The 25,242-nt window shown below is 51.7% G+C and overlaps 1 long non-coding RNA gene across 1 annotated transcript in view; it reads right to left on the bottom strand.

Annotated features, from left to right (window-relative positions):
* The window catches only part of LOC126003650 (uncharacterized), a 46,455-nt gene extending 22,429 nt beyond the window's left edge, over positions 1-24,026 (bottom strand). The window contains exon 1 of the long non-coding RNA XR_007493819.1: positions 23,642-24,026. This is a non-coding gene — a long non-coding RNA (uncharacterized LOC126003650). The remainder of the gene's footprint in view (positions 1-23,641) is intronic.
* Between the last annotated feature and the right edge of the window lie 1,216 nt (positions 24,027-25,242).

Below are 25,242 nucleotides of genomic sequence, written 5' to 3'. Positions count from 1 at the left end.
TAGGGAGAAAAAGCCAAGTAGGCAGGCTTGTTTTCTGTCTCCCCCCAAATAACCCAGATTGTGAGGGGGTGGTCACAACTCACAGTCAGATTTCAGCACCCTCTCCCAAACTCCCAGCTCAAGGCTGAGTCCAAGAGTGCAGGAGAGACCCTATCCTGGGGTGTGGCTGTGTCAAACCAAGTCTTCAAGGCTCAGCGAAGGAGCCAAGTGAGGTCTAGGAAATGCCCAAAGGTGATCTGCCACTTTGTTCCTGGGGCTGGATCAGTTGTTTGTCCTGGATGTTGATCACCCTGTCTTTCTTCTGGGATCCTGCCTCAGTGTCTCTGTGGAGTCCCAACACTAAGGCCCACTTATACTGCTGGACTCACTTTTCTGACAGAGTGTGGGAGAATTTTTGAGACACATCCACTGGCCCCAGGGCTTATTCTGGACTCAAAGGATGATATGAGGTGTCAGAGAACATGGATCGGCCATGTTCGGCGAGTACCCTCCCAGCTGTATGGTCTCTCCAGCCCTGCAGAACAAACTTCCATACCTTCCTTGAGAGAGTATAGCTGTTGCCCTGTCTGCCTATTCCTACTACAGCGTATGGAACAGTTCCACCAACATGAGTCCACTAAACAATCCCAACATGAGTTCACAAAATTCCACCAGAGTGAGCCCAAAGAACAGTTCCACTAGTGTAGGCCCATGAAACAGTTCTACCAATATGAGGAGCAAAGACTTGGCAGTACTGTGGAACAGCTCTTGGGAGGAGCCAGGAAGAAGATGGGGGCAAATGCCAACTTAACATGTGCCCAGTGGGATGTTTCCTAACCCTCTGAGCTTTGGCTTTCTTGACGATTTGATCATTCCTTTCCTGAATTCATCCATTTCTTTAACAACACGAATTTCCCTAGCAGGCCATTCCTCATGCATGAACAAAGCACTGTTCATGACCACAGGAGCTCAGAGGGTCAGAGGCACCTAAGGGCTGATGGTTTTATGGCAGGTAAAAGAGAAGACACCTTTGGTGAGCAATAGCTGTGCAAGGGAGCTCAGTTCAAGACCAGGATCCATGAGATGTGGCTAAGCCTGGTGCTGACAGAGCTAGAAAGTGCTGCCAGGAAGAAACTGTTCTGGAGAGGCTCAAAGGAAGAAGAAATGGGATCTGAAAGACACTCAAAAGTGTGGGGCACAGAGTGGAAGCAGTAAAGAAAACCCTGGAGGTCAGATCAAAGACTCCTTCTGATTTCATAAGCTTTATTTTTTCTTTTGGGTTTTGGGTCACTCTCCACAGTGCTCAGGGGTTATTCCTAGCTCTGTACTCAGGAATTACTCCTGACAGGCTTAGGGGATCATATGGGATGTGGAGGATCAAACCCAGGTTGGCCGCATGCAAAGCAAATGCTCTCCCCACTATGCTCTCCCTCTAGGCCCAGAGTTTTAATTCCCTGAGAAGGACAGGGCAAATGGTTCAAAGGGTCTTGCATGGACAAAACCCAGGATCTGGCCTGAGACCAGCCTCCTTCTTTCCCCCAGCACCAGAGTTGAACCACCAACAGGGCTCCACATGGGTCAATTCCCATCACTGGGGTGTCCCAGGTCAGACCCTGCCCCCCAAAGGAGAAATAATCACTGAAAACACAGATGCAAAATCCCACTTGCTGAGAAGCTGAGGAAGTGGTGACCTAGCAGAGCGATCCCAGAAGTTATTGAGAACCCATATTCTAAAGCATTGATGAGATACATCTCCATACATGATACACCCCTATATACACATATGCAACATGCATGAAGAGACATGCAATGATACCTCTATGTGTATGTATAGATACCTCTATGTGTACGAGTGTCTCTGCACACTGAGCAGAATGGGGGTGGCAATAACATTTTCTCCAAATCAAACCAACCTTTGAACCTGCCTCTCAGCCCTGTCGCACGTCTCCACTACACTGACCCTGATTGAGTTTCCCTCTACCTGCTCCACTCTGTGCCTGGCCTGGCCTAGTGCTCTCCTGCCCAGTGCAGATCTGCTCTCCTGACTCACAGTGCCCCAACAACCACACCCCATCCACATACAGCACCAGGCTCGTCTCTCACTTGCCCAGGGAAAATACTAGAAAGGTGTGTGCCCACCTTCTAGAGAGGGAGATGTGGATGCAGGGCGGGCCACCTCAGAGGCCGAGTCAGCAAAACAAGTTTGCTGGAATGAAACCTGTAGTGAGAAACAGAGAAGCTTCTGGAATGAGCTCTGGGTCCAGCAGCAGCAGGAAGTAGGTCATGGTGTCATGTCACCTGAAGGGTTTAGGGTGAGAGGAGCACAGCCCGAGGAAAGGACAGACCCCCTATTTCTGGGCACTCTGACTGAGGGACTCTGTAAAACCAAGAGAATGTTCTGGAAACCTGGATAATGCTTCTCTTTGATCCTCATGACACATTGGCAACCAAGAGGAGCCCATCAGAAGTAAGTGCAGAATGACTTCTCTCCTTGGTCCCAAAATAGTGACACTTTCTTTCTTAGTCCCCTCTTAGCCACCTTACCCCACTCCCCCCAATGCCCTACACCTCAGCCACACCTGCACCCTATAACATTTTCACCTCATGAGTGTCCTGGGAAGATCTCTGAAATTCCCACCTAGACTGATGTAGGGAGAGACTACAGAGGTTGGGGGCATGCAGAACCCAGATTCCATCCTCCTGTGATTCCCGGCATCACTGGACACAATCCTAAAGCCTGCCCCAGCACCGGTGGATCCGTGACCCCTGACACCAAAACAGTCCCTTAGGCTCAAGTCTGAGCACTGAACAGTCCAGTCTGGTTGGCATCACATGGCCAGGAGCAGCCCTGGGAACTCTCCACTGCTGAGAGAGAAGCAGGTCAGGCATCTAGGTGCTTGTTCTTCCCAGCCCGGCCATGGAGCTTTCATGCAGTTGGGGCAGAAATAATAGTCGAACCACATCTGGCAGTGCTCATGGGGTCACTCCTGGCTTGGGGACTGTGTAGTGCTAGGGATGAAACCTTGGTCAGCCACATGAAAGTGCTTAAAACTCCACCTGGATCTGAGTCCTGGAAGTTTCTCTTTTTTTGGGGGGAAGGGGGGTCACCCGGTGATACTCAGGGGTTATTCCTGGCTTTATGCTCAGAAATCGCTCCTGGCTCAGGGGACCACATGGGACACCAGAATAGAACCAACGTCCGTCCTGAAGCGGCCGCATACAAGGCAAATGCTTTAGCGCTGTGCTATTGCTCTGGCCCCTAGAGGTTTCTCTTGATTTTAGTATATCTAGACGGGCTGGAGTAATAGCACAACAAGTAGGGCATTGCTTTGCACATGGTTGACTCAGGTTTGAACCCTGGCACACTATATGGTCTCCCTGATCCTGCCAGGAGTGATTTCTAAGCACAGAGCCAAGAGTAACCCCTGAGCACCGCCAGACTCTTGCAGCTCAGCATGTACAAGATCTTGGGGGCTTTTTCCAAATCTTCCTCAGCAAGCAGGGACATGGTCAGTGAGGAAGATGCTCTAAGGAGCTAAGGTTAATGAGGCCACAAATCAGTCCTCCTCAAGCCCCATCTGTACAATGCCACAACCTCCCAGAATCCCACTGCTTCTCCCCACTGCCCTCCCCACCTCAGCCTCCTGATCCCTTAAGCTAAAATGGGGCTGGGAGATCCCAGAGCACATGGCTATGTCATTTAAGTGTCAGGGTCTTTGACCCATGAGGTGCAGTCCATACATCCCAGCTGTGTTCACTAAACAATGTCTCTTTCCTCCAAAACCTTGTCATAATCTGGGCTACTTCCCCTCAGGGCTCCCCAGTTTCCCAGGGGCCTGGAGCCAGTGCTCACAGCCAGTAGGGTCTCACAGGTACAGTCACCCTTCTTTCCTCTCCCAGACCCCTGCATTCCTGAATACCATCAAAACCTCTGCAACACGTGACATTCACCCCATGCCTAAGTGCCAGTCCTGTCGCAGGCCAGTGTCCATTAGACCATGCAGCTACCTCTTAAGCCCTTTATAAATGACGAGCAGGGACAGGGTCTATGCCCCCACCAGCTCTAGGTGCACAGTGCAAAGTGGGAGGTCCAAGCTCAAGCTAGCTCCAGAACATGCCACAAAGGCAGGGTTTTCCAGCACTTATCAAACTGCCTTGGTTACATCTTCCTAATGGGGCAGTTGCTCTGCCCCAGTGCTCAGATGCCTGTGAAAGGTCCTATGGCTTTTTTTTAGAAGCAGTCCCCACCTTCAGAAACTCAGAGTTGGAAGAAACTCGCCTTGAGCACTTCTTTTTCTGGTTGCCCTGTCAGTCCTTTCCTGAACTCTTCATCCGCTTCAATGAGCACAGATGCCAGAGCCTCTGATAGTGATACTTATTTCACTGGATTGACAGTCAATGCTTCAAACCAACTGGGCGATGAGCTATGTTCAGAGACCACCAAAGCCACCTCAGCAGTGCTGGGAATGCACATCAATGCCAGGAGCTGCACAAAAGTGCTATTTGTGCAAAGTGCAGAGTCCTCACCTCTCTACTCTCCTCAAACTTCGGGTTTCTTCATTTTGCTTTTGTTTTGGGGTCACACCCAGAAGTACTCAGGCATTACTCTTGGCTGTGTAAAGGAATCACTTATGATGGGGCTCTGAGGACCCTATGGGATCTGAGGATTCAATCTGAGTCTGTCATGGGCAAGGCAGGCCCAGCCCATTGTGCTATTGCTCTAGCCCACTTTGAGTTTTCTTGGCATTTCCACTACGAGGCTGGCTACTATTCTCAGGGTTACTGGTCCCATGTCCAGGAACCCTGAGATGGCTCCAGGTTCCTGTCTCCCACCCCCAAACCTGTCCTTCCCAGGAGCCTTCTATGCTTCCTTTAAAACAGACAGCTCCTGCCCCCAACTCCCATGTCCCCTTCCACATTTGGGTTTGAGTACAACCAGCAGGAGACCCTGAATGAAACCTTCTAGAGCAGTTTCTTCAACATGGGTTGGCAGATGTGGACAGGTGGGAAAACACTAGTCTCTCTTCACTTGGTGGAAACTGCCAGTCAGTGGGGCATATGCAGGACATGTGCAAAGAGGCAAGTGTGCCAGTGAAGAAGAATGCAGGTCTCAAGGGGTCCCTGTTCTCACTCTCTGGTTCCCATCATTGAGAAATTTTTCCCAGTGCAGGCTGAGTAGGGACAAACTGGATGGACCCAAAATTGACCTCATCTTCCTGTCTCCAATTACTACATGGACTGAGGTTCCCAGTAGGACCACCTCCCTGACCCTGGACCCACCCTCCAACCTCCATGTCCATCACTACCATAAACCCACCCACCACCCTCCATGGCACCTCCTATTACCCTCCATGGTCCCACCCTCCATGGCCTGATCCACACAACACAGCACATCCAGTACAGAAGTAGGTCAAGACTGTCTTCACACCACATTTTTGACTATTCTCCACCCACACCTGTGTCTGTCTTCACCTAGGCCTCCCAGAGGCAGCTAATCTCCAGCATAGGTTTGGATATCTTGGTTTTGTGGGTCACAACTGGAGGTGCTCAGGACTTAATCCTGGCTCTGCACTTAGGGATCACTCTTGGCAGTGCCTGGGGGATAATATGGGATGCCAAGGATCATACCCAGGTCCACCACATGCAAGGCAAATGCCCTTCCACTATGCTATCACTCTGGTCCCTAGAGTATGGTTCAAAGGAGCAACCCAGGTTTTACAGCAGCCCTGTTAGGGTGCCCAGAGGGAAGAGCTGGACCTCGGCTGAGCCCTGAGCACCAATCACAGGGTGTTAAGCTGCACCCACAAGGCAGCTCCCCACCTCTCCCAATGGGAAATGATGGCCAACTCTCTACCACGGGGATGTCCATTTTCCAGTGACTTCTCAGGGCCTGACCCCACAGATACCCCGGGTTTGGAACATGCCGATTGAGCAGTGTGCCCAGAACTGCCAGCAGCCCTGAGGTCCAAGGCTGTTCTCAAAGAGGACCCTGCTCCCCAGAACATACCATGTGCTTGGTCTCCACCCACTCAAAACATTCAGGCCCTGGCAGCAGCTGCCAAGAGCTGCACCAACAGCTCCCATGAGCTTCAGGCTGGCCAAGGGCACCTGGGTTGTCTAGTATCACAGGTCCAGGTGATCTGAGCGGAAACCAGGTAACAACCCTCTAGGCAGAACATCACTGAGAGCCTAGAACTTTCCAGGGGGAAATCACAAAAAAACTTCCACCAGTCCTCAGTGACCCACGAACCTATCCTCCAGGTTACATCCAAGTCCTTAACTCTGCCTCAAACACAACAGAACCTGTGGGATGTGACCAGCTCAGACATCGCTACAGGAGGAGAAGGGCCCAGATAGAAAGTCAATGTCTGTGAGAGACCAGAGAGGGCCTTAACAGAGAGCCTCAAGGGATCAGGAGAAGCTAAAGCAGAGCAAGGAACTTTGATGTGGCCACAAGCCTAGAACTGGGGGCCTCAGAAGAAACAGCAGGGCCTGGAAGTTACAGGAAAGTGGGGCTTGCTGTGGACACTTTGATTTCTAGTTCCCAGTCCATAAGCCCATTTGAGAAGAACCTTTGATACTTCCAGAGCCCTTGCTGGTGTTTCTGCCCTGAAGCAAAGCAGTCAGAGAGCGGTGAGTGGTTGTCATACCAGAAGAGAGAGAGAGAGAGAGAGAGAGAGAGAGAGAGAGAGAGAGAGAGAGAGAGAGAGAGAGAGAGAGAAGAGAGAGAAAGAGACAGACAGACAGACAGACAGACAGACAGACAGACAGACAGACATGATAGGCAGGGACCTGCCTGCCCATGAGACATAGGCCTGCTCCTGAGGTAATCAAAGCCCTTTTCCTCCTCTGCCATTTCAAACCATAAAGCACTATCTGCCCACTGACCCATTCGCTTGCTAGATCAACAGTCAAGAGAAGACTCAGCACATAAAGGTCCTTTTATGAATCACCGGATTCTGGCAGAGGAGGGGTAGCAATTCAAAAGCTGGTTGTTTTCTCTAAGAAAGAGATGAGCCTTCAACGTCAAGGTCACGCTCACGGGCAGGCCCTGGCAGCCTCCTAATCCAGTGCTTTCTGGAAGCAGAACAGATCATGCCATTTGGAGCGTTCCATGTTTGTGGACACAGATTTTGCATCTGCTAGTGTTGGTTCAACTTCGACATGAACCAACTTGTGCTTTCTGAAGCACAAACTAGGTCAGAGTCTTCCCAGCACCCCCGTCTTGGCTCCAGGTCAACTCCTCTTTGGTCTTTGCCCACATCTCTGCACCTTCTTCCTGTTCTTGGGGTGCCAAGTCTATTCCATTTGGGGGTATTTCCTGAGTCTCTCTTGATGTCCAAGCTATTTGTTCCTTCCCCATTGGCACAACTGTCTCCCAGGCACTCCTCCCACTCTAGGAAGCACCTCTGTATATATGAACAACCTGGGGTCCAGTCCCATGTCACTCCTGCTAGCTGTGTCACTCTTGAGCCTGTACCTTGAAAGGTGGAGGTGGTGACAATTGCCAGAGGTGACTCAGGACTTGGAACTCTCATTTGTGTCAAAGTTGGCATTGCCTCCCCCCCCAACCCCAGTGCTTCCAGCTACTCCCCTGGAATTTGGCCTCTGCTGATTCCCTAAATGCCAGCAGGGGGTCGGGGACTTGTCACATGATTCTATTAGGTCTATGGCCCAAGTCACAATTGCCTTGGGTAACATGCAAAGCTTATTATTGTACTTGCTGAGAGCGAAACTCCCACTTTGACCCATTAGTGAGTAAAGGTAACAAGTGCACAAGACTAGTACTAGTACCCTGTGATATGCTCAGAGAGTGGACTGTAGTATGGCCATTGCATACTTGCTTTTGTTTGGTTAGGCTTATTTTGGGCCATACTCAGTGCTACTTAGGGGTTACTCCTGGCTCTGCCCTCAGGAATCATTCCTGGCAGGCTCTGGTACCATATAGGATGCTGGGGATCAAACTTGGATGGGCAACATGCAAGGCAAATGCTCTACCTACTATACTAGTGGTCTGAGGCAGATATTTTTAAGAAAGTTGGTTCCTTCTCCGGATTTGTACACTCTTCCTGGGACCACAGCCCATGAAAAGAGATGCTTTCTCAAGGGACCCTTTCCCTCAGCCCATCAGGACTGGTTAGGCCATCAGGTTTCTTCACCCAAACCAGACACAACTCAAGTTTCTAGATAGTGAGGTCTTACACGGAGCTAGGAGGTCACATGGACATGGGATGAGGCTGCGGTGGTTGGGGGAGGGTGATGTTACCTAGGGGTGTTCTGAGGAGCTGGGAAAAGGCAGAGATGAGAGATGGGGCAGGGAGGGAGCAGATGGCGAGCTGGGCTCTAGCCAGAGGCAGGAAGCCTCAAGGCTGGCTGCGGAATTTTCCGGTCACTGTTCCCTCATGTGCTGGGCACTCTGGTCTCTAACCACAGCCCCTGGGTGGCTTCTCTGCAGGGCCACAACCAAAAAGTGCTTTCGGGTTCTGCTTCTAAGACCCACCAGATGAGCTTATGGGGTTCAGGAGTACCCCAGAAGAAATTCCAGAAAGATAAATCCAGAGCTGGGGGATGGCTCTGTCTCTAGATGTGCCTATTTAAGGGAGATGGGAAACTTGGGGTCACAGTAAGGAGAGGAGACAGGCCTGCAAGCAGGGATGGGGAGAAAGGAAAAAGCAAAGGAAAGTGGAAGGGTCATAAAAGGAGAGTGGGAGGGGAAGGGAAAAGGAAGTGGAGAGGGAAACAAGAGGGGAGGAGAGGAAGGGAGAGAAAAGAGAAGAGGTAGGAATAGGGAAGGGAGGGGAGAGATGGGGCGGTAGGGAGAGAAGTGGGAGGGGAGGAAAAGGGAGGGGAAGGGGAGAGAGAAGTGGGGAAGGGTAAAGAGATATGAGTTTGGGAAGAAGAGACAAGGGTGGAGAGAGAGGGAAGGAAAGAAAGAGGAGAGGTGGGGAGGAGGGAGAGCAGAAAAAAGGGAGGGAGGGAAGAGGGTTCAAGTGCTGGGGGCACAGGAGGGATACAGGACCTGGAGGGGGCCAGCAGCCTGGCAGGGTCCACCCCAAATGCCCCAGATGTCTCAATCAGGCCTTACTTGCTTCTTTGCAGAGGAGCCTAAAAGAGGTCAAAAGGAGGTGCAAGTTTCTATGATGCTCCTCCTCCCCACAGGTTAAGGCAGATGAAAGGGGTCCCAGGATGTGGTTAGGATAGACCACCAGGACAGATATATTCTTCTGTACCTATCACTCTCATCCATGCAACCTAAACTTTCCACAGACTGGAAGCCTTGGGTGCCTCGATCCTCCCAGACAGGCTGGCTGCAGTGGCCTCCCAGATAGACTGCCCAGGTGACACCTCTCTGTCACAATTGTCACAGAAGACATCCCTCTGTCGCAGCTGTTATACAAGACTCCATTCCACTTGCTTCTGCTACGCCACCAGCCAGGAAGCCCATCTCCCTCTCCTAACCACATGGCATCTACACTTCGGCCACAATGAGCACTCTGGGCAGCCCCAGCTGAGTCAGCTCCCTATACACTCCCTGCCCAGTGCCTGCCTGTCCTAGCGGAAACCTTTTAGACAATTCCAACCCTCATCACAACTTGATGGACTTCTTGAGGGAGACTTCCGGTGAGAACCACGGGGATCTTGGATTGATGAGTAAAGGAAAGGGAAGACTTTGTCCCCATGGGGTGGAGTATCTGTTCTATCAATGCTCATTGAGCAAGTAGCTCTTCCATATATAAGTTCAGGGCAAGGAGGAGAGGAGAGTGGAGATAGGAAGGAAGGAGAGAAAGAGCAGGGATTAAGATACTTGCTTTCAATGCAGCCGACCTGAATTTGATTCTGGTACCATACAGTCCCCCATATCCATTTTCCTTATCTGTAAAACATCCAAACATAGACTCAACATCACTGAAAACAGGAAGTCAGAACCACCACCCCAGAAGTTCAAAATGTGCCTATGTAGGTGAGAGGTATGGGGAGGGACCGTGGAAATACAAGTAGACAGATGCTGACACTGGTAGCAACACAGGTGGACAGATGCTGACACTGATGATGAAATATTGCATACCCAAGACTCATCGTCAATAACCTTGTACATCCCAACCTTTTGAGTAAACAAAAGTAAATTATTTTTAAAAAGTCTGAGTAACATAAAATAATAAAAGTGCTTGAGCCAGGCAGTTCCTGCATAGATGAAGCAAAGCAGTCAAAGAGCAAGCCACAGCTTCTTTGCCCAGGGACAGGGACAGACTATCCAGGACCTGTAGATGTGACCACGGATAGTCCTCATGGAGAAATCTTAGACTTAGGACTTCCCTGTGATGGAGAGTTAGCATCAAGGCTACAGTATTTACCTTGCATGTGACAGATCACTGTTCTATCCTCAAAAGCACCATAAGTAGAAGAGCCACCAAATATCACTGGGTCTACCCTGCCCCAACCTTAAAATAGCTACACAGATGGAAGAGTGAACACTGTACAGTGGTCAAAGTACCTGGTATCTGAATTAAGACTTCTGGATTTCCATAGCCTGGTACTTGTAAAGTAAATTTCCAAGTTGTGAAATCACCCCACACTTCATATTTCCAACCCCAGGTGAATGGGCCTGAAGAAGCAGGGTAGAGACGAAGTCAGGAGAGAATCATGGACTCAGTGGCTTTTCGCCTCATGGTCTCCATGCACCAAGCCAGACTGGCTTTTTTTTTTTTTTTTTTTTTTTTTTTACTAAACCAGTACCAGTTCACCTGGGTGGAAGAAGGCTGAGTGAAAGCCAGGTGGACTTTTACATATCAAAAGGACAGATTTAAAGGAAAGAGGAAGTTGGGGGAATGCCTTTGTTTTGGGTTAATAGCCCGGTGTCATACAAGTACTCACTGATATGAGCTAATATTCAGTTCTCTGCCACCAACTTGAGATTCTTTGGGCCCCCTTTTCAGGCAAGTATCAGGGTTCTGAGCCCCTGAAGTCAGGGGACTGGAATGTTCTGGAGGGTAATGGATGTCACCACATTTTTTTTTTGGTTTGTGGGCCACACCTGGCAGCGCTCAGGGGTTACTCCTGGCAGCCATGGGGGACCATAGGGGACGCTGGGTTTTGAACCAACCACCTTAGGTCCTGGATTGGCTGCTTGCAAGGCAAACATGGCTGTGCTATCTTTCCGGCCCCGTCACCACATTTCTAACCAGTGGCATGTCCACTTCTGTTGCACTGAGCAGCGCCATCAGTGGGACAGGATGTATGTGGTGTGGAGCTGGAGATTCTGACCCAGATGGAGGCAGAAAACTGCAGGACATATCATGATTTGTCTCTGAGAACAGCATCAAACAGAGCTGGGTGCCCACCAGGACCTGCCATTCTGGGTCAGAAAAGGGCAGGTCCTTGACCAGAAAAACAAACAAACAAACAAAAACGAATGAGAGACACCAAGGTCAGATGCTCCAAATGTCTCCATCACGATCTCCCTGAAATCAGTGCCCACAAAACCGCACAATGTACATCAGCTCCCAGCCCTTGGGGACTGTTCCCAGAGCTGGGCTTTCCTCTTTCATTAAGATGCGAAGAAATAAGGTGGGAAACCCAGGAGACTTGCCAGCAACAACACACAGCTCTCCAAACATCATTTCTCGGATTCCTGTATTTACCAGGCTTGGAGGGGGAAAAATACTCTGGGAAAGTGGCCTGGCACTGCTGCCCTGTTCCCTGGGGCTGTGACAGACACTGATAAGGGAGGAACCACGCTCCTCTAAAGCCTCAGAGGCTGAGGGCCATGACGTCAGCCAGCAGCTTCTCAGGCATTCAAGAGCAGGCACTGGTGAAGGTGGGTGCAGTGGAAAGAGCCACGTCATTCCAGAAGCTCCCTTCCACCTTGTAAAGAAATCACCTTCCAATCCTTAAGCCTTCCCCGTTCACAGTGGGCGCAGCACTGTCCGTGGTGCTGAAAACAGCACAGCAGCAAGTAAAGGAGGGGTGGAGATTTGCTAGTGTGGTTTTAGACTAAAACTCCAGTATGCACAGGGCTCCCTGAGATCCTGGACCCTCTGACACCAGAGCCCTAAACACTCCCAAGCTGGTCCAAAGAACATTCTGATTTCTTGGTGGGTGTGTGGGCCAAACCTGGCAGTGCTCAGCAGTTCCTCCTGGCTCTGCGCCAGGATGGGATGCTGGGATGAAACCTGGGTCAGCAGCATGCAAGGTAAACACCCTCCCTGCTGTGCTATTGCTCCAGCCCCCAAAGAACTATTCTTATTTTCTTGGATAACCTGCTCTCACAGTCAAAGCAGCTGCAGAAATTAAAAGGCACCACCAAGGGGACCGGAGAGATAGCATGAAGGTAAGGCGTTTGCCTTGCATGTAGAAGTACAGTGGTTCTAATCCCGGAATCCCATATGGTTTCCAGAGCCTGGCAGGAGCCATTTCTCAATGTAGAGCCAGGAGTAACCCCTGAGCTCTGCTGGGTGTAACCCAAAAAAAACAAAACAAAACAAAAAACTAACTAACAAAAAGGCATCACTAAAGTGGTTGGGGAGACACATTAAAGCTCTCCCTTCTGACTCTGGTGGTTCAGGATCCTGCCATGGAGATTCCAGGAAGAAGGAGAGATAAAGAGATAAGAAGACTATCTGGGTGTCGACCCAGCAGTGAGAGCACCCACTGTCTACTTCCACCAACATGTCTGCAGCCTGGAGTGTTGGCATCCTCAAGGATCGTGAGGTGAGCTAGAAAATCACTCTGGGGCCCATGAGTTAAATTAAAAACAGTTTAATTGTTAAATTCCTGGCATCACCTGGTTCCTAGAGAACATAATCAAGCACATACCTGTTGGTCCTTGAGTACCAGTGGATATTGCTAGTGATCCCTGCACTTTTGTGCCTGAATAGTGCTACGATTCTTCTAGCCTAGCTGGCCGAGCATTACGATAAATGGCCCCTGGTCCCCTAAATACTGCTTGAGGAGTTTACTTGAGGAGGTTACCTCTTAAAAAAAGGAAAGGAAGGGCTGGAGAGATAGCATGGAGGTAAGGTGTTTGCCTTTCATGCAGAAGGACGGTGGTTCGAATCCCGGCATCCCATATGGTCCCCTGTGCCTGTCAGGGGCGATTTCTGAGCAAGGAGCCAGGAATAACCCCTGAGCACTGCCAGGTATAAACCAAAAACCAAAAACCAAAAAAAAAAAAAAAAAAAAAAAAAAGGAAAGGAAAGGAAAGGAGGGACTGGAGCAATAGTACAGTGAAGAGGGAGTTTGCTTTGCACATGTGTTCCTTCCCCAACATCCCATATGATCTTCGAACCTGCCAGGAATGATTCCTGAGTGCAGTTAGGAGCATCTTTGCAGTGGCCCAAAAATGAGAGAGAGAGAGAGAGAGAGAGAGAGAGAGAGAGAGAGAGAGAGGGAGAGGGAGGGTGAGGGAGATGATAAAGAGGTAAAGGTGCATGCCTTGTGGACAGCCAACCCAGATTAATCCCTGGCATTACACTATCCCTACAACATTTTCATCCCTACAACATTTTCATTGCTCCTGGAGACCCTGACCACCACCAGGGATGGGCAGTTAACCCTTAGACTACAGGACCCTACCAACACCTCAGTTTTGAACCCTGGCATCATCTCACGATCAAGGTTGATCAAGATAATTGGTGGACCGCTGGGCTTTCTGAACACTGCTTAGGAGACACCCCAACCACAGAGACTGATTGATGATATCACACCCAGAGCGAACACTGCATAAAGTTGAGCCATTTGCCTCACCTCTCTGAGCCTGTTTGCTGACTGTTCCATGGGGCATCCAAGCAGGCAGATATGTTCTTCTACTGGACCCTCTCCTCTGAGAGATGCACCCCAAAGAACAGCAGCTGCCTAGGCCCCTGTGGGCTCAGCATGACTTGGCAGCCGGCATCGACTAAAGAGACCTTTGCCAGGTGAGAAGCAGCCAGGTACCATCCCATGGCCCTGTGGAACGAGCTGATCTCTTTGGGAAATGCTGCAGTATGAACAGACTCACACACATAGGTATATGACCCCGGGATGTCCCCTATGTGACCCTTCTGTGGAATCAGCTGCCCAGCACACTCATGTCTTAGTCGTGGTCACCCAGATCTGTGTTTCTCCAGCACTGACCCCCCTTTCCCGCTCATGGAATGGCCGCTTGGGGCAGTTCGAGGAAGCTGGTCTGCGGACAGTGCCCTGGATTCTCAGTGGCAGATATAGGTCTGTGCATGGTGTTTTGAGGCCAGGAGCAGCTGGAAAGTGTTTGCAGAGGCAATAGGGGCCCACGGCTCGTTGCGTCCGGCTGGGACACTGCCCGCTCCATTTCCTGCTGGCCAGAGTCCATGAGCGCTGGGCAGCAAGTTCCTGGGCCAGCGGGCACCTTGCTTTCCCTCGGAACCCTGGAAGGACCCAGAGAACTCAGGGATGTGTGTGTGGAAAATGAGTGCCAACAGGGATGTCCATGGGTTTGACCCTTAATCATGTTCTTTCCCATTTGGTTTCCCTGTAATTAGAAGCCCCAGGAGCAGGCACAGAACTGGACCAGCTGCTACTGCATTTCACCCCATCTCAAATACCACCTATGGCTCTCCATTATCCAACACACGGGAACCCTCCTCAAACCAGCACTAAGGGTCCTTTGCACAGGCACAGAGGACACACAGCTTGGCTCAAATAGTCACCTGCAGCCTACCAAGCCCATTCCAACTTCTAGACTCATTCCTTGGGCCCTATGAGTCTTCTGCTGCATCTTTGAGTGCTGGGTACATTCCTGCCTCCTCTGGAAAGACACAGAGCAAAGTTCTCATCTCCTCCAGCCAAGAGAGTACCACCACCCCCACACCTCAGCCACTCCCAGCCTCACCACTTGGGTCTGAAGCTGGAAGGAGATCAGCAGGACTGATGTTGAATGCTCCTTCTCCTGCCTACCCTCAGCCCTACACAGAATCTTGTCAATCTCTCCCTGTTTCTACCTGGGACAGTGTCTCTCAGGGCAGTTTTCCCAGACCCTGGGACAACTCTCTGCTCCTCTTTCCAGGTGGGTGGGGAGAGAGAGAGAGAGAGACAGAGAGACAGAGAAAGAGAGACAGAGAGATAGAAAGACAGAGACAGAGAGAGAGAAACAGAGACAGAGAGAGACAGAGACACAGAGAGAGAGAATGGGCTAAAGAACCTTCTGGAGCCCTGTGATCCCCCTGCTTAAGCACGGGAGGGGAGGTGGCCAGGCAGAGTCTAAGATATCTCCACCCTTGTCCCTTCCACTTCCTGCCAAGCTCAGGCCCACTGGGGTACATGTGTGTGGCCAGGTTCTGAGAGTGTTTCTGGGAGCAAGGAGACTCGGGAGATTAAGAGAAGCTGAGGGACAGGTTAGCTGTAGAGTGTGGGGGTGCATCCTTTTTCTGGAAATTTCACATAGAGCCTATTTTCAGGCTCCTCTTGACAATGCAATGCAGGAGGGGCTGACCATCTAGAGAGGGGTTGGACCATTTCCAGACTCGCCCTGACAATGCAATGCAGGTACGAGGCACCCTAGACAAAAGGGGCTTTTGGAGTCAAGCTTTCCTTTGCCCTATTGGAGTTAAGATCAGCTGGCAGTGTGGAGGGGTGGGAGGGCCAAGGTCAGCAGCCCAGTTCCATTCACTCTGCTAGATCCCTGTCTGGAAGACGAGGTTCCTGTGTTCAGAGGGCACCGGACAATTGCATGGGTTTCAGCAAGGGAGAGGAGGCTGGTGTGTCTTGAGGGGAGAAGCAATGAAGCGCAGGAGGTGGGAAAGAGGAATAGGCCCAAGGTCTCCCTGGGTTCCTGGTCCTGCTGTGGGACGCCCTTGCAAACAGAAGGCGGCGTGGGGCCTCTGTCCTTCTACTGGGATCCCCTGAGGCTTTTTCGGTACACTGAAGAGTGGAGGGCAAAGGGTACAGAGAAGGTGGCCGGGGCCACATTGAGCACAGGGACAGGGCTCAGGACGGGCAGGGCGGGTCTCAGGACAAACTGGGGAAGGACTCAGGATGGTCTGGGGTGGGTTCAGATGAGTTGGGAAGGAGCCAGGATGAGCAAGTGGGGCCAGGATGTACCAGCACGGAAGCAAGACCCAGGATGGGCTGGCACAGGGTAGGCTCACAGGAAATTGTGCTTCTGGGTTTTCTCAACTGACTTAACTGGGGGTAACCTAGGAGGAGTGACCCAGATTCTCTGCTCCTTCCCCTGAGGTCACGGTTCTGCAGAACCTTCATGCCCAGTCCTCAGCTGCTCTTTAGGTCCTAGGAAGTGAAGGGGGACACTGAGAAGCAATAATTCCTAAACCCCAATATCCAGGTGTTTCCTCTTAGCTTGCAGACCTCCCCACAGCAGCCAAGAAATAACCCAGAAGAGCAAGGAGGTAGGGTGAGGACCCTGATGTGGATGATCAGGACAGTTCTGAAGACACAGGACAGCTACTATTCCCACCTGGGAAAGCAAAGCCAGTGCCAGAGCCTCATTGATACCCCACAATGGTCCAGTGGGAAAATGAGGGCGAGACGCAGGAGGAGAGAGCACCTGAGCTAAACAGATGTGCACCCCCAAACTCAGCAGCAACATCCTGGAGTGGGGAGGCATAGACAGCCTAAAGCAGTCACAGTGAAACAGGAACCCTGGGACAGGAGCTTGTCAATTTGGGGAGAAGTACCCCACAAACATTGATCAGAACCTGCAGGATGAGAGACTTCAAGGAGAGGCTGGCTGACCCCATTCCCCCAGGTCCGCCTTTAATGGGAAGGGTGATGGGCTGGTATCACCAGAGCACAGGATTCAGCCCTCCCTCTGGGTGATCAGGGGCTTCCCTCAACCATCCATCACTTGCAGCTGGGGAGCGGTGTGCTCCCGGCAAATCCACTTTATTTTAAAATAGCAGACACATCAATATGGATCATTAAAAGGAGATGACTGTCACTGTCACCCGTTTCCTGAGTTAAAAGGAAAGGAAGGGGGCCAGAATGATAGCACAGCAGTAGGGCATTTGCCTTGCACACGGCCAACCCAGGACAGACCCGGGTTTGATCCCTAGCATCCTATATGGTCTCCCAAGCCTGTCAGGGGCAATTTCTGAGCGTGGAGCCAAAAGTAACTTCTGAGCACACCGTGTGTGGCCCAAAAACAAAACCAGAAAGAAAAAAAAAAAAGGAAAGGATACATGGTGGGATGAGGACCATACACCAAAGACTATTTTGAGTATGTATAATTTCTCTGGCATCTGAAGTGAGGTGCTGGTCAGGACCCCCAAACTGGAGCAACAGATGGAGCCTTGCAACTGGGGTGAGGGAACCCCACTATCTCTGTATCAGGCTGGTGAAGGAGTGCCCCCTTCTTCATCAGCTCTGTGGAGTTTTAGGAAACAGAACCATAATGATCTTCCCCAAAACTCCCCCACCTCACTAACAACCAAGGTGACGCAGATGCACCGGAGCAGTTTTAGCTCAGCAAATACCAAGACACTCCAGTCTCCGTGCCCCAGAAGTCATGAGCTCCAGCTCTGTGTACAACATCACACTTGTAATAAGCACCAAGCAATGGGTGAGGACAGCCTGTAAACATGAGACTTCTGCAGCCAATCAATGCAGCTCCAAGGAACTGAAAACAAGTGCTACACTTTTCTACTTTCTGTGGCTCAAACACCATCATGGCCTCACATGTAACCCTAAATCTGAAGCTCTGTTCTTCACCCCTACCCTACTATCCCCTGCCTCTAGGAAGGCTAGATTTTTTTTTTCTTTGTCTTTTCCTTGCCACACCTACTGACACCCTGGTCAGCAGCTCAAGCTACTGACCATCTGCTCTCTCCAGATTTGAAGGCAAAAATCACAGACTTGACAGATCTCACGAGGCAAGAAGCATTATTTCTCAGTTCTACAATCAAAAAGGTCCGCAGGGGCTGAAGCGATTGCACAGCAAGAAAATCATTTGCCTTGCATGCAACCAATCAGGGTTTGATCCCTGGCACCCCATATGGTCTTCCAAGCCTACCAAGAGTCATTTCTGAGCTCAGAGCCAGGAGTAAAGCTTGAATGTCACCAGGTGTGGCCAAAACACAAACAAACAAACAAACAACTTTTCCAGCCACCAGATCAATGAGGAAGAAATTTATCTCACTCCCTGACTCCTCTGTTTTGTAAATTAACTCTCGAGAACCTTGGAAGGTCTTGACTGATGAATGTTAGAAATCCAAGAGAGTGGGGGCCAAAGTGGTTGATGTAGGCCGTAAGGCATCTGCCTTGTGCGTGCTAACAGGACGGACCGCAGTTCAATCCCCCGGTGTCCCATATGGTCCCTCAAGCCAGGAGTGATTTCTGAGCACATAGCCAGGAGTAACCCGAGCATCACCGGGTGTGGCCGAAAAACCAAAAAAAAAAAAAAAAAAAAATTCCAAGAGAGTGGCCAGAGGGTCCTGCCTGCTGAAATGTCACCCAGAATAGGGCACCAAGGCATCGTTCAGGTGGAATGGTATTTTGTTAGTTTATTCTTTGACAAATAGGATGGGCATTGGGGCTATAGCAGATGGCAGTGACTTCCAAAATCTCTTGTCCTGGGCACAGATGGTGCTTACCCAGGGCTGGAGACCTATCAGCATGGAGCAGCCAGCAGCACTAGACTAACGTGGGTGGACAGCTGCAGGCCTGGAAATATATCGGATGCGACAACATCTCCATTGGGTGGTTCAAAAAGTTCTTCCCAGCCCACATTTCCCCCAAAGTCCTGCTCTGTGTGCTTTCTATTTGTGTGCTTTCTTCTCCTAATTTCTTGAATTCTTTCTCAGAGTGGTGCTTGGAAGGAAGAGGCAGAGACACTCAGTCTCGAACCCAGAGCTTTACATGCAATGAATGTGTTTCAGCCCTCGGAGCCAGCTGCCAGCTGTAGTAGTGCAAATTCTTCCTTTTTGCAGTCAGTGCTCAGGGCTTAGTCTTGGCTCTGTGCTTAGGGACCACTGTGGTGGTCATCAGGGTACTTGGGAATCACACAAGAGCCTGCAGCATGCAAGGCATGCACCTTATCTCCTTTAGCCCTCTCCAACAATATCTGCAAAATCCTAAATACTGGAGGGGAATGTTTTAAGCTCCTCCACTTCCTCTTTCGGTGTACCGTTTGCAGGGGGGAATCCTGCTACACTCCTCTTCAGTTTCCGTTATGCAATTTGGATTCTGTGGCCCATCCCAGGAGGCCACACCAGCAATGCCTGCCTCCCCCCCACCCCCACCCCCCGCCCTGTGCCCTGTGCCAGCTCGTGACAGCTTCCTGCAGAGCTCCAGGTGACACGAGCCCAAGAGAGTGATTCTAGCTCTTCCCCCAAAAAAACCTCCAGCACTAACCCTTTAAGTGTACCCCTCAGCTTATTCTAAAGAACTCAAAATTAAGCACATTCAATAGAAAAAAACCAGGAAGCCAAATTTCTTTTCTTTCTTTCTTTTTTTCTAGAAGCCAAATTTCTAACCCAAATCCTAACTATGGAAGCTGATTGGCAGAAGCTCGCCCCAAACGTCTTCTTCCCTCACATCTGCTTGTGCTCCTAGTGCCAACATGGGGTACTCAGGAGCAGAGGACACATACTATTGTGTCAGGCCAGTGCAGCTCCAGAGGTAAGGAGGTGCCAGGATAGGGTGACTTACACCCAATAGAACACATCTAGCAAGGAAGAATTCTGCCTAGCACTAAATGGGGTGTGCCTGAGAAACCCACTTCAGCTCTGCTGTTGGGGGTCCTCATAAAGCAGTAGGTTAGGGTGGAGCAGGTCATGACTTGGTCCCCCAGTTTTCCTGACTGCCCTTCATGAGCGGGCAGTGACAATCCAGAAAACAAGCATCTCAGGGATGCGACAAACAGCCCCTTCAGATCTCAGAACCTCACGCTACTACTGGATTCTCATTAAAGTATTTTCCGTTTTCCAAACAACAGCAAAGAGTAATTACATTCCACGAGCAGCCTGGGTTAGAAATCTGAGTGGGTGTCCCCCAACATGCAGCTATACAGTCTTCTTTCCCTCTGTGAATCCCAAAAGACATAAAGACTTCTACTGTGCCCACCACAAGACACTCAAAAGGAGAATTAAGGGTCTTGCTAACACTCTGGGGTGGGTGCTGAGATCTGACCATGCTAAGAACCTGCATAGGGAAACTGACATCACTGCCCTAAGCCGGAAGTGGTACTAGGGCAAAGTCCCCTTAGGGGAAGGGGGAATGTCTTTATAATGACTGGTTCCTTACCTGGTTTATGGCTGTCTAATTGAAAATGTTATATAACCTTAAAGTACGGAGCATTCTAGAGCTATTAATAACTAGCTGCATCCACAGTCTGAGGACTCTGGCTTAGCGTTGCCGAGTATCACCTGGTGTGGGCATCACACATGCAAATACACACACAGACACGGACCTTGACAGGGACACGTAATTCAGGCACATACCCCGAGGGACACCTAGACAAGGGGAAGAACTTGTCCAAGGTCGCCAAGCCAATTAACAAAGAGAGTCAGGAATACATCCAGGGTGACTAAAGGTCGCTCATCTCCTCCCTGCACCTTGTCCCCAAGGTACCTTCTTGCATCCTGAGCTCAGAACAAATGCCCAAGCCCTTAATCCATGTTCTCCGAACACTGGTTCTTAGGATGCACATCAAAGGGGTTCTGAGAGTAATGACTTCCAGGTGAGAAAAGGGACCCCAACCAGGTAAACTTTGAGTTATGGTGGTTCATTAACTTCTCCTGTGCTCCCCACGCAAATCTTAGCAACTTGAAATATTCTGTCTCAGGATTGTGCTGTACATGCGGTGTGGAAAAGCTCAGTTTTAGAGAATGAGAGGGATAGAAGACCAAAAAACATGAAAATGGAAGCGTTCATTATTTCTTTTGGGGGGAGGTTGGGACCACACCCGGCATTGCTCAGGGGTTGCTTCTGGCATTGCACTCAAAATTTACTCCTGGAAGACTCAGGGGACCATATGGAATGCCAGGGATCGAACCTGGGTTGGCTGTGAGCAAAGCAAACCACCCTATCCACTGCGTTATCACTCTGGGCCTGAAGCGTCCATTCTTTGAGAGCCCATTTCCTCCCTGTTGGGAGCTGGGAGGGGAGAGCCAAGGACCGAAGCAAGCTGATGAATTCCAAACCAAATATCAGACACCAGAGATGTGTTGGCCTGGGGAATCTGGCTTCCAAAAGCCAGCATGGGATACAAGATGGCTTACAAAGAGTTTGTTTTTAATTAGATGTTCATTTCCAAAGGCATTGAGTGAAGATCGTTTCTCAGCTTTTCCTTTTTATTGCTAGGCCTTCCTGATTGTCAGCAGGCGCTGAACAGCAACCTCTCCACAACCCCCCACAAAACACACACACACACACACACACACACACACACACACCTGTATGAAAAGAGGAAAACAGCCTCCACAAAAGGCAAAAACCTGACTTTGAACACGGTGGGAGCTTAAAGAATTTCACCCTGGGAACTTGTGAATTTCACCGAGACCTCTGTGACTGTCACCATGGGAAATCTTTCACTTTCAAAGTCCACTAGTTGAGCTTCCCAAGAGCAAGTAGGGCTGTCCATTTTTTCTGAGAGTCTTACTTTGAAAGGTATACTAAGGGGCCAGAGAGATAGCATGGAGGTAAGGCGTTTACCTTGCATGCAGAAGGTCGGTGGTTCGAATCCCGGCATCCCATATGGTCCCCCAAGCATGTCAGGAGCGATTTCTGAACATAGAACACCTGAGCGCTGCCAGGTGTGACCCAAAAAACAAACAAACAAAAAAAAGAAAAAAGAAAAAAGAAAAAAAGAAAGGTTCACTAAACCACATCTTTAAGAGACTGCACAAGCCCATTCAGGCAGGACCAAAGTGTCAAATTGTTGTACTGAGCCGTCCTCAACAAGCAGTGGTAAAGCCAAAGCAGAAATGGCCTGTGGTCAACTGTTTTGGTCACCCCACACACGTGTCCTGGAACCGAACCCCACCCATCAGCAAACAGAAAAGGGCATTCTTGGCTCCAGGCCATAGAGATGGATTCTATCTGGAAGGGCCACATCAGAGCTGCCTAAGGCCCTTTTCTAGCTGCTGGTCATCAGTGGCACACTTGACATTTCATCAGTTCTCAGGCACAAATGTCATTTCTCCAAGTGAAATGCCAAACAGGTCCCACCATCCAAATCTGGCACCTCAGGTCATTTCAGAGCCACTCAAGCTTTAGTTCCATCAATAAAACACTACACCGTTTCACATCCTCCAGGTGGAACCAGGGGCTCACAGTTGCTCAGCACTGGGGGCTCTCTTAGAAACCAACAACCTCCTCACAAAAAGCTCTTGATCCAAAGCACAGCAGCTTGTCAGCTCCCATGCCCAGTGCTGGCCTGTTACCACTCCCATCCACCCAAGGTCCCTCAGCCATCATTCACCTCCCTCCTGGTTCCTTCACTAGCAGAAAAACTGAAGCCCTGCATAGAGGGGTTGACTCCTGAGCTCCTACCAATCCTGCACGTTTCATAGCACTCAAGTTCCACACTTTGGGGCTCAACCCATCAGACAAGCCGCTCAAAACAAGCTTCTGCCTTCAGAGTCTCTCTAGATATCCCAAAGCAGTGAAAGCAGTTGCAAGCCATAGAGAGAACCTGAGGTCAAGCCCAAGTTGTCCCATTGACAGGCAAACTCCTTCCCTTGGTGTGTGGTGCTGAGAAGTGTCAAATTCAAGGGACCAGGCAGGCCCAAGTCAGGATATGTCCCACATGACCAGTTCTACAGTCTTCAGCACTTAAACAATTAGGGAGAGAAGCCCCCAGGTACATCCACTCAGCCCCTCCCCAAATATTGAGGACACTATCCTAAGAGCAAACAGCACATCCAGGGTACATATACGCAGAAAAATATGAGCAGGTGCCTCTCTGCCTTCCAGAAACCTCAGGTTCCAGGAGGACGACACCCCAGGAAAATCTCAGCCCTCTTCAGTCAAAGAAACCCTCCCCACCCTCAATAATCCCTCCAGTCCACCTTTTGGGTTAGCAACAACAATGGGGGGGATATGTTAGATTGACCAAAAATCCCAGGAAGAGCCGCTACCAGGCACACAGTTGGTCTCTACGGTTGCCTCCCCTCCTACACCCGGGCACTATGGGCGCCAGCTGTCTAAACAGGGTGCAGGACTAACCTCAGAAAGGCTAGAGAGTGCAGAGAGCACTCCAAGATCCCTTCCTGTTCCCTCACTTCCTTGGCCTTGTGACCTTGATTGAGTCAAAACATCTCTCTGGACCTCAGTTTCCAAATCTGAGCTATGGGGGAGGGCGGGCGGGAAAGAGACCTATTTCCCAGGGTGCTTTCAATGCAGTGTCCCCCAGCACAGCCTGGACACAGGGGTAAGTGAGTGGAGGAGACAACTGGGCCCCCCCCCCTTGATGGAGGACTCAGAGCCCAGGTTATGTCACTATCTAGACCAAACAGGTCTTCAGCCTGCGAGCCAAGCCCGCATCTCCTCACCGCCTCCCAGAACCAAGTCTAAAAGCCCCAAGTATCCCAGGCACGGGGCAGACTCTGGGGATCAGGGGCGATGGAGGGGTGCTATAGGAAGCCCCTAAGGCTTCCGAGCTCTAGATAGGAGTGAAGCAGGGGGGTTCCCGAGGCCGTGTAGTGGGGCCAATCGAAGGGGCTTTGTTCCCGAGGCTGAGGGCCTGGCTTACCGAGCAACGCATCCGGAGGCGGGCGGGGGGCGCGCGGGGCACACAGCAAAACCACAGCCCGGCCTGGGCCCGGGGAGCCGGAGGAAGGCGATGAAGAGGAGGAGGAGGAGGAGGAGAAGGGGGAGGAGGAAGAGGAAGAGCCAGCGGCCGGCTGCTCCTGCCTCATTCTCCCGGGCAGAGCCGACCCGCTGGTCGCCGCCGACTGGGGCTGGCCTCCGGACGCTGGCCCCTTTGCGCGCTGCTCATGTCCCGGTCGGCCGCTGGCGAGGTGTGCGCGCAGCCGGGTGGTGTGCGGGCGGCGCCCCGGGGCTCCTCATGCCCCGCACCGGAGCTCGGCGGGAGGAAGAACCTCGGGGAGGCAGGCAGCGCGGAGGGAAAGAGAGAGAGAGAGCGTTGAGAGCGCGCAGGGCTGCGCCCCGCGGGGGCCGAGGGGCGGCGGGCGCCTGGCAGGACCGCGCCGCCCCACCCACCGCGCCGCTGCACCCCGCGCTACGCGCCCAGCGGGGAGACGAGCCCCAGAAACTTTCGCACATGGCCCGGCCAGCAAGCCGCTGTGGCGGGAGCTGCCTTGGCTAGCCGCGCGCTCCCCAGGTCTTCCGCGCCTCGCCAAGCGCCAGAGCGCAGCTTACCGGAGGCGGCGGCGGCCGGCGATTGCGCACGGGCTGGGCCAGGGCAGAAGATGCTGGAAAGCCAGGGGGGGGGGGTCCCCGCCAGGGATCAAGCTAGCGGGCGGCAGCTGCCGGGCTCTGCAGGCCCTAATCGGGGTGGGCCGTGCATCCCCCCAACTCCCCTGCTGACGACGCGCGCGGGTTTCCCCAGCTCCGGGGCTGCGCAGCCCGCCCCGGGTTACCTAGCGACTCGCTCCGGGGGAACCCACGCTGACGCGCGCGCGACTAGCGGGGCTGCGGCAGCCGAGGGGAGGGGACGGCAGGGGAGAGGGTGGGGGAGAGCTGCATGTGGGGGTTCGGCGGCGGGGCTGCGTCCCGACTCCTCCCTCTACCCCCCTTTCTACGCTGGGGTCCACGCAAAGACGTAACCCCCCACCTGGCTCGGGTGCAAGGAGGGTGCGCGCACACACACACACACCGGGACACAGCAGCAGGTGGCGGGGACGTGGGGAGGTGTCGGTAGGCGCGTGGGCGTGTGTGACACGCTCCCCACCCACGTGGCTTACTTGGGGACTTGCGGAGGGCGGACGCGCCTCCTCGTCCCTCCCTCGAGGCCGGGCATTTGTTCCTGCGCTGTCTCTAGGTAGTCACCAAAGCCCAGGTCGGGCAGGGCTGCCAGCAAACCCCTCCCATCCCCGCACACCGCCCATCTTCCCGGGAAGGGCTGCGTGAATAGAGCACCAACCCAACCCTAGTCCGTGCGCCCCATTTTTACCTCCATCTACAGTTACCTGCCCGAGTAGGGGTGGAATGCTATACCCTGCCTGCCTAGATGCCTTTCTCTTTCTGAATTTGGGGCCTCTCAAGACCCTGCAGTATGCAGGACGGTGATGTTTTCAATGCGATGGTCTATGAGCCCCCCCCCCCCCGCAAAGTTCCTGGTTCGGTGCCAGCAGCTGATGTGTTCTGAAGGTGAACAATAACAGCTACTAA

Source organism: Suncus etruscus, chromosome 3 (genome assembly GCF_024139225.1).
Source record: "Suncus etruscus isolate mSunEtr1 chromosome 3, mSunEtr1.pri.cur, whole genome shotgun sequence".
NCBI classification, from domain to species: domain Eukaryota; kingdom Metazoa; phylum Chordata; class Mammalia; order Eulipotyphla; family Soricidae; genus Suncus; species Suncus etruscus.
Note: the sequence above shows the minus strand (reverse complement) of the source record. Positions and strands in the feature narration are given on the sequence as shown.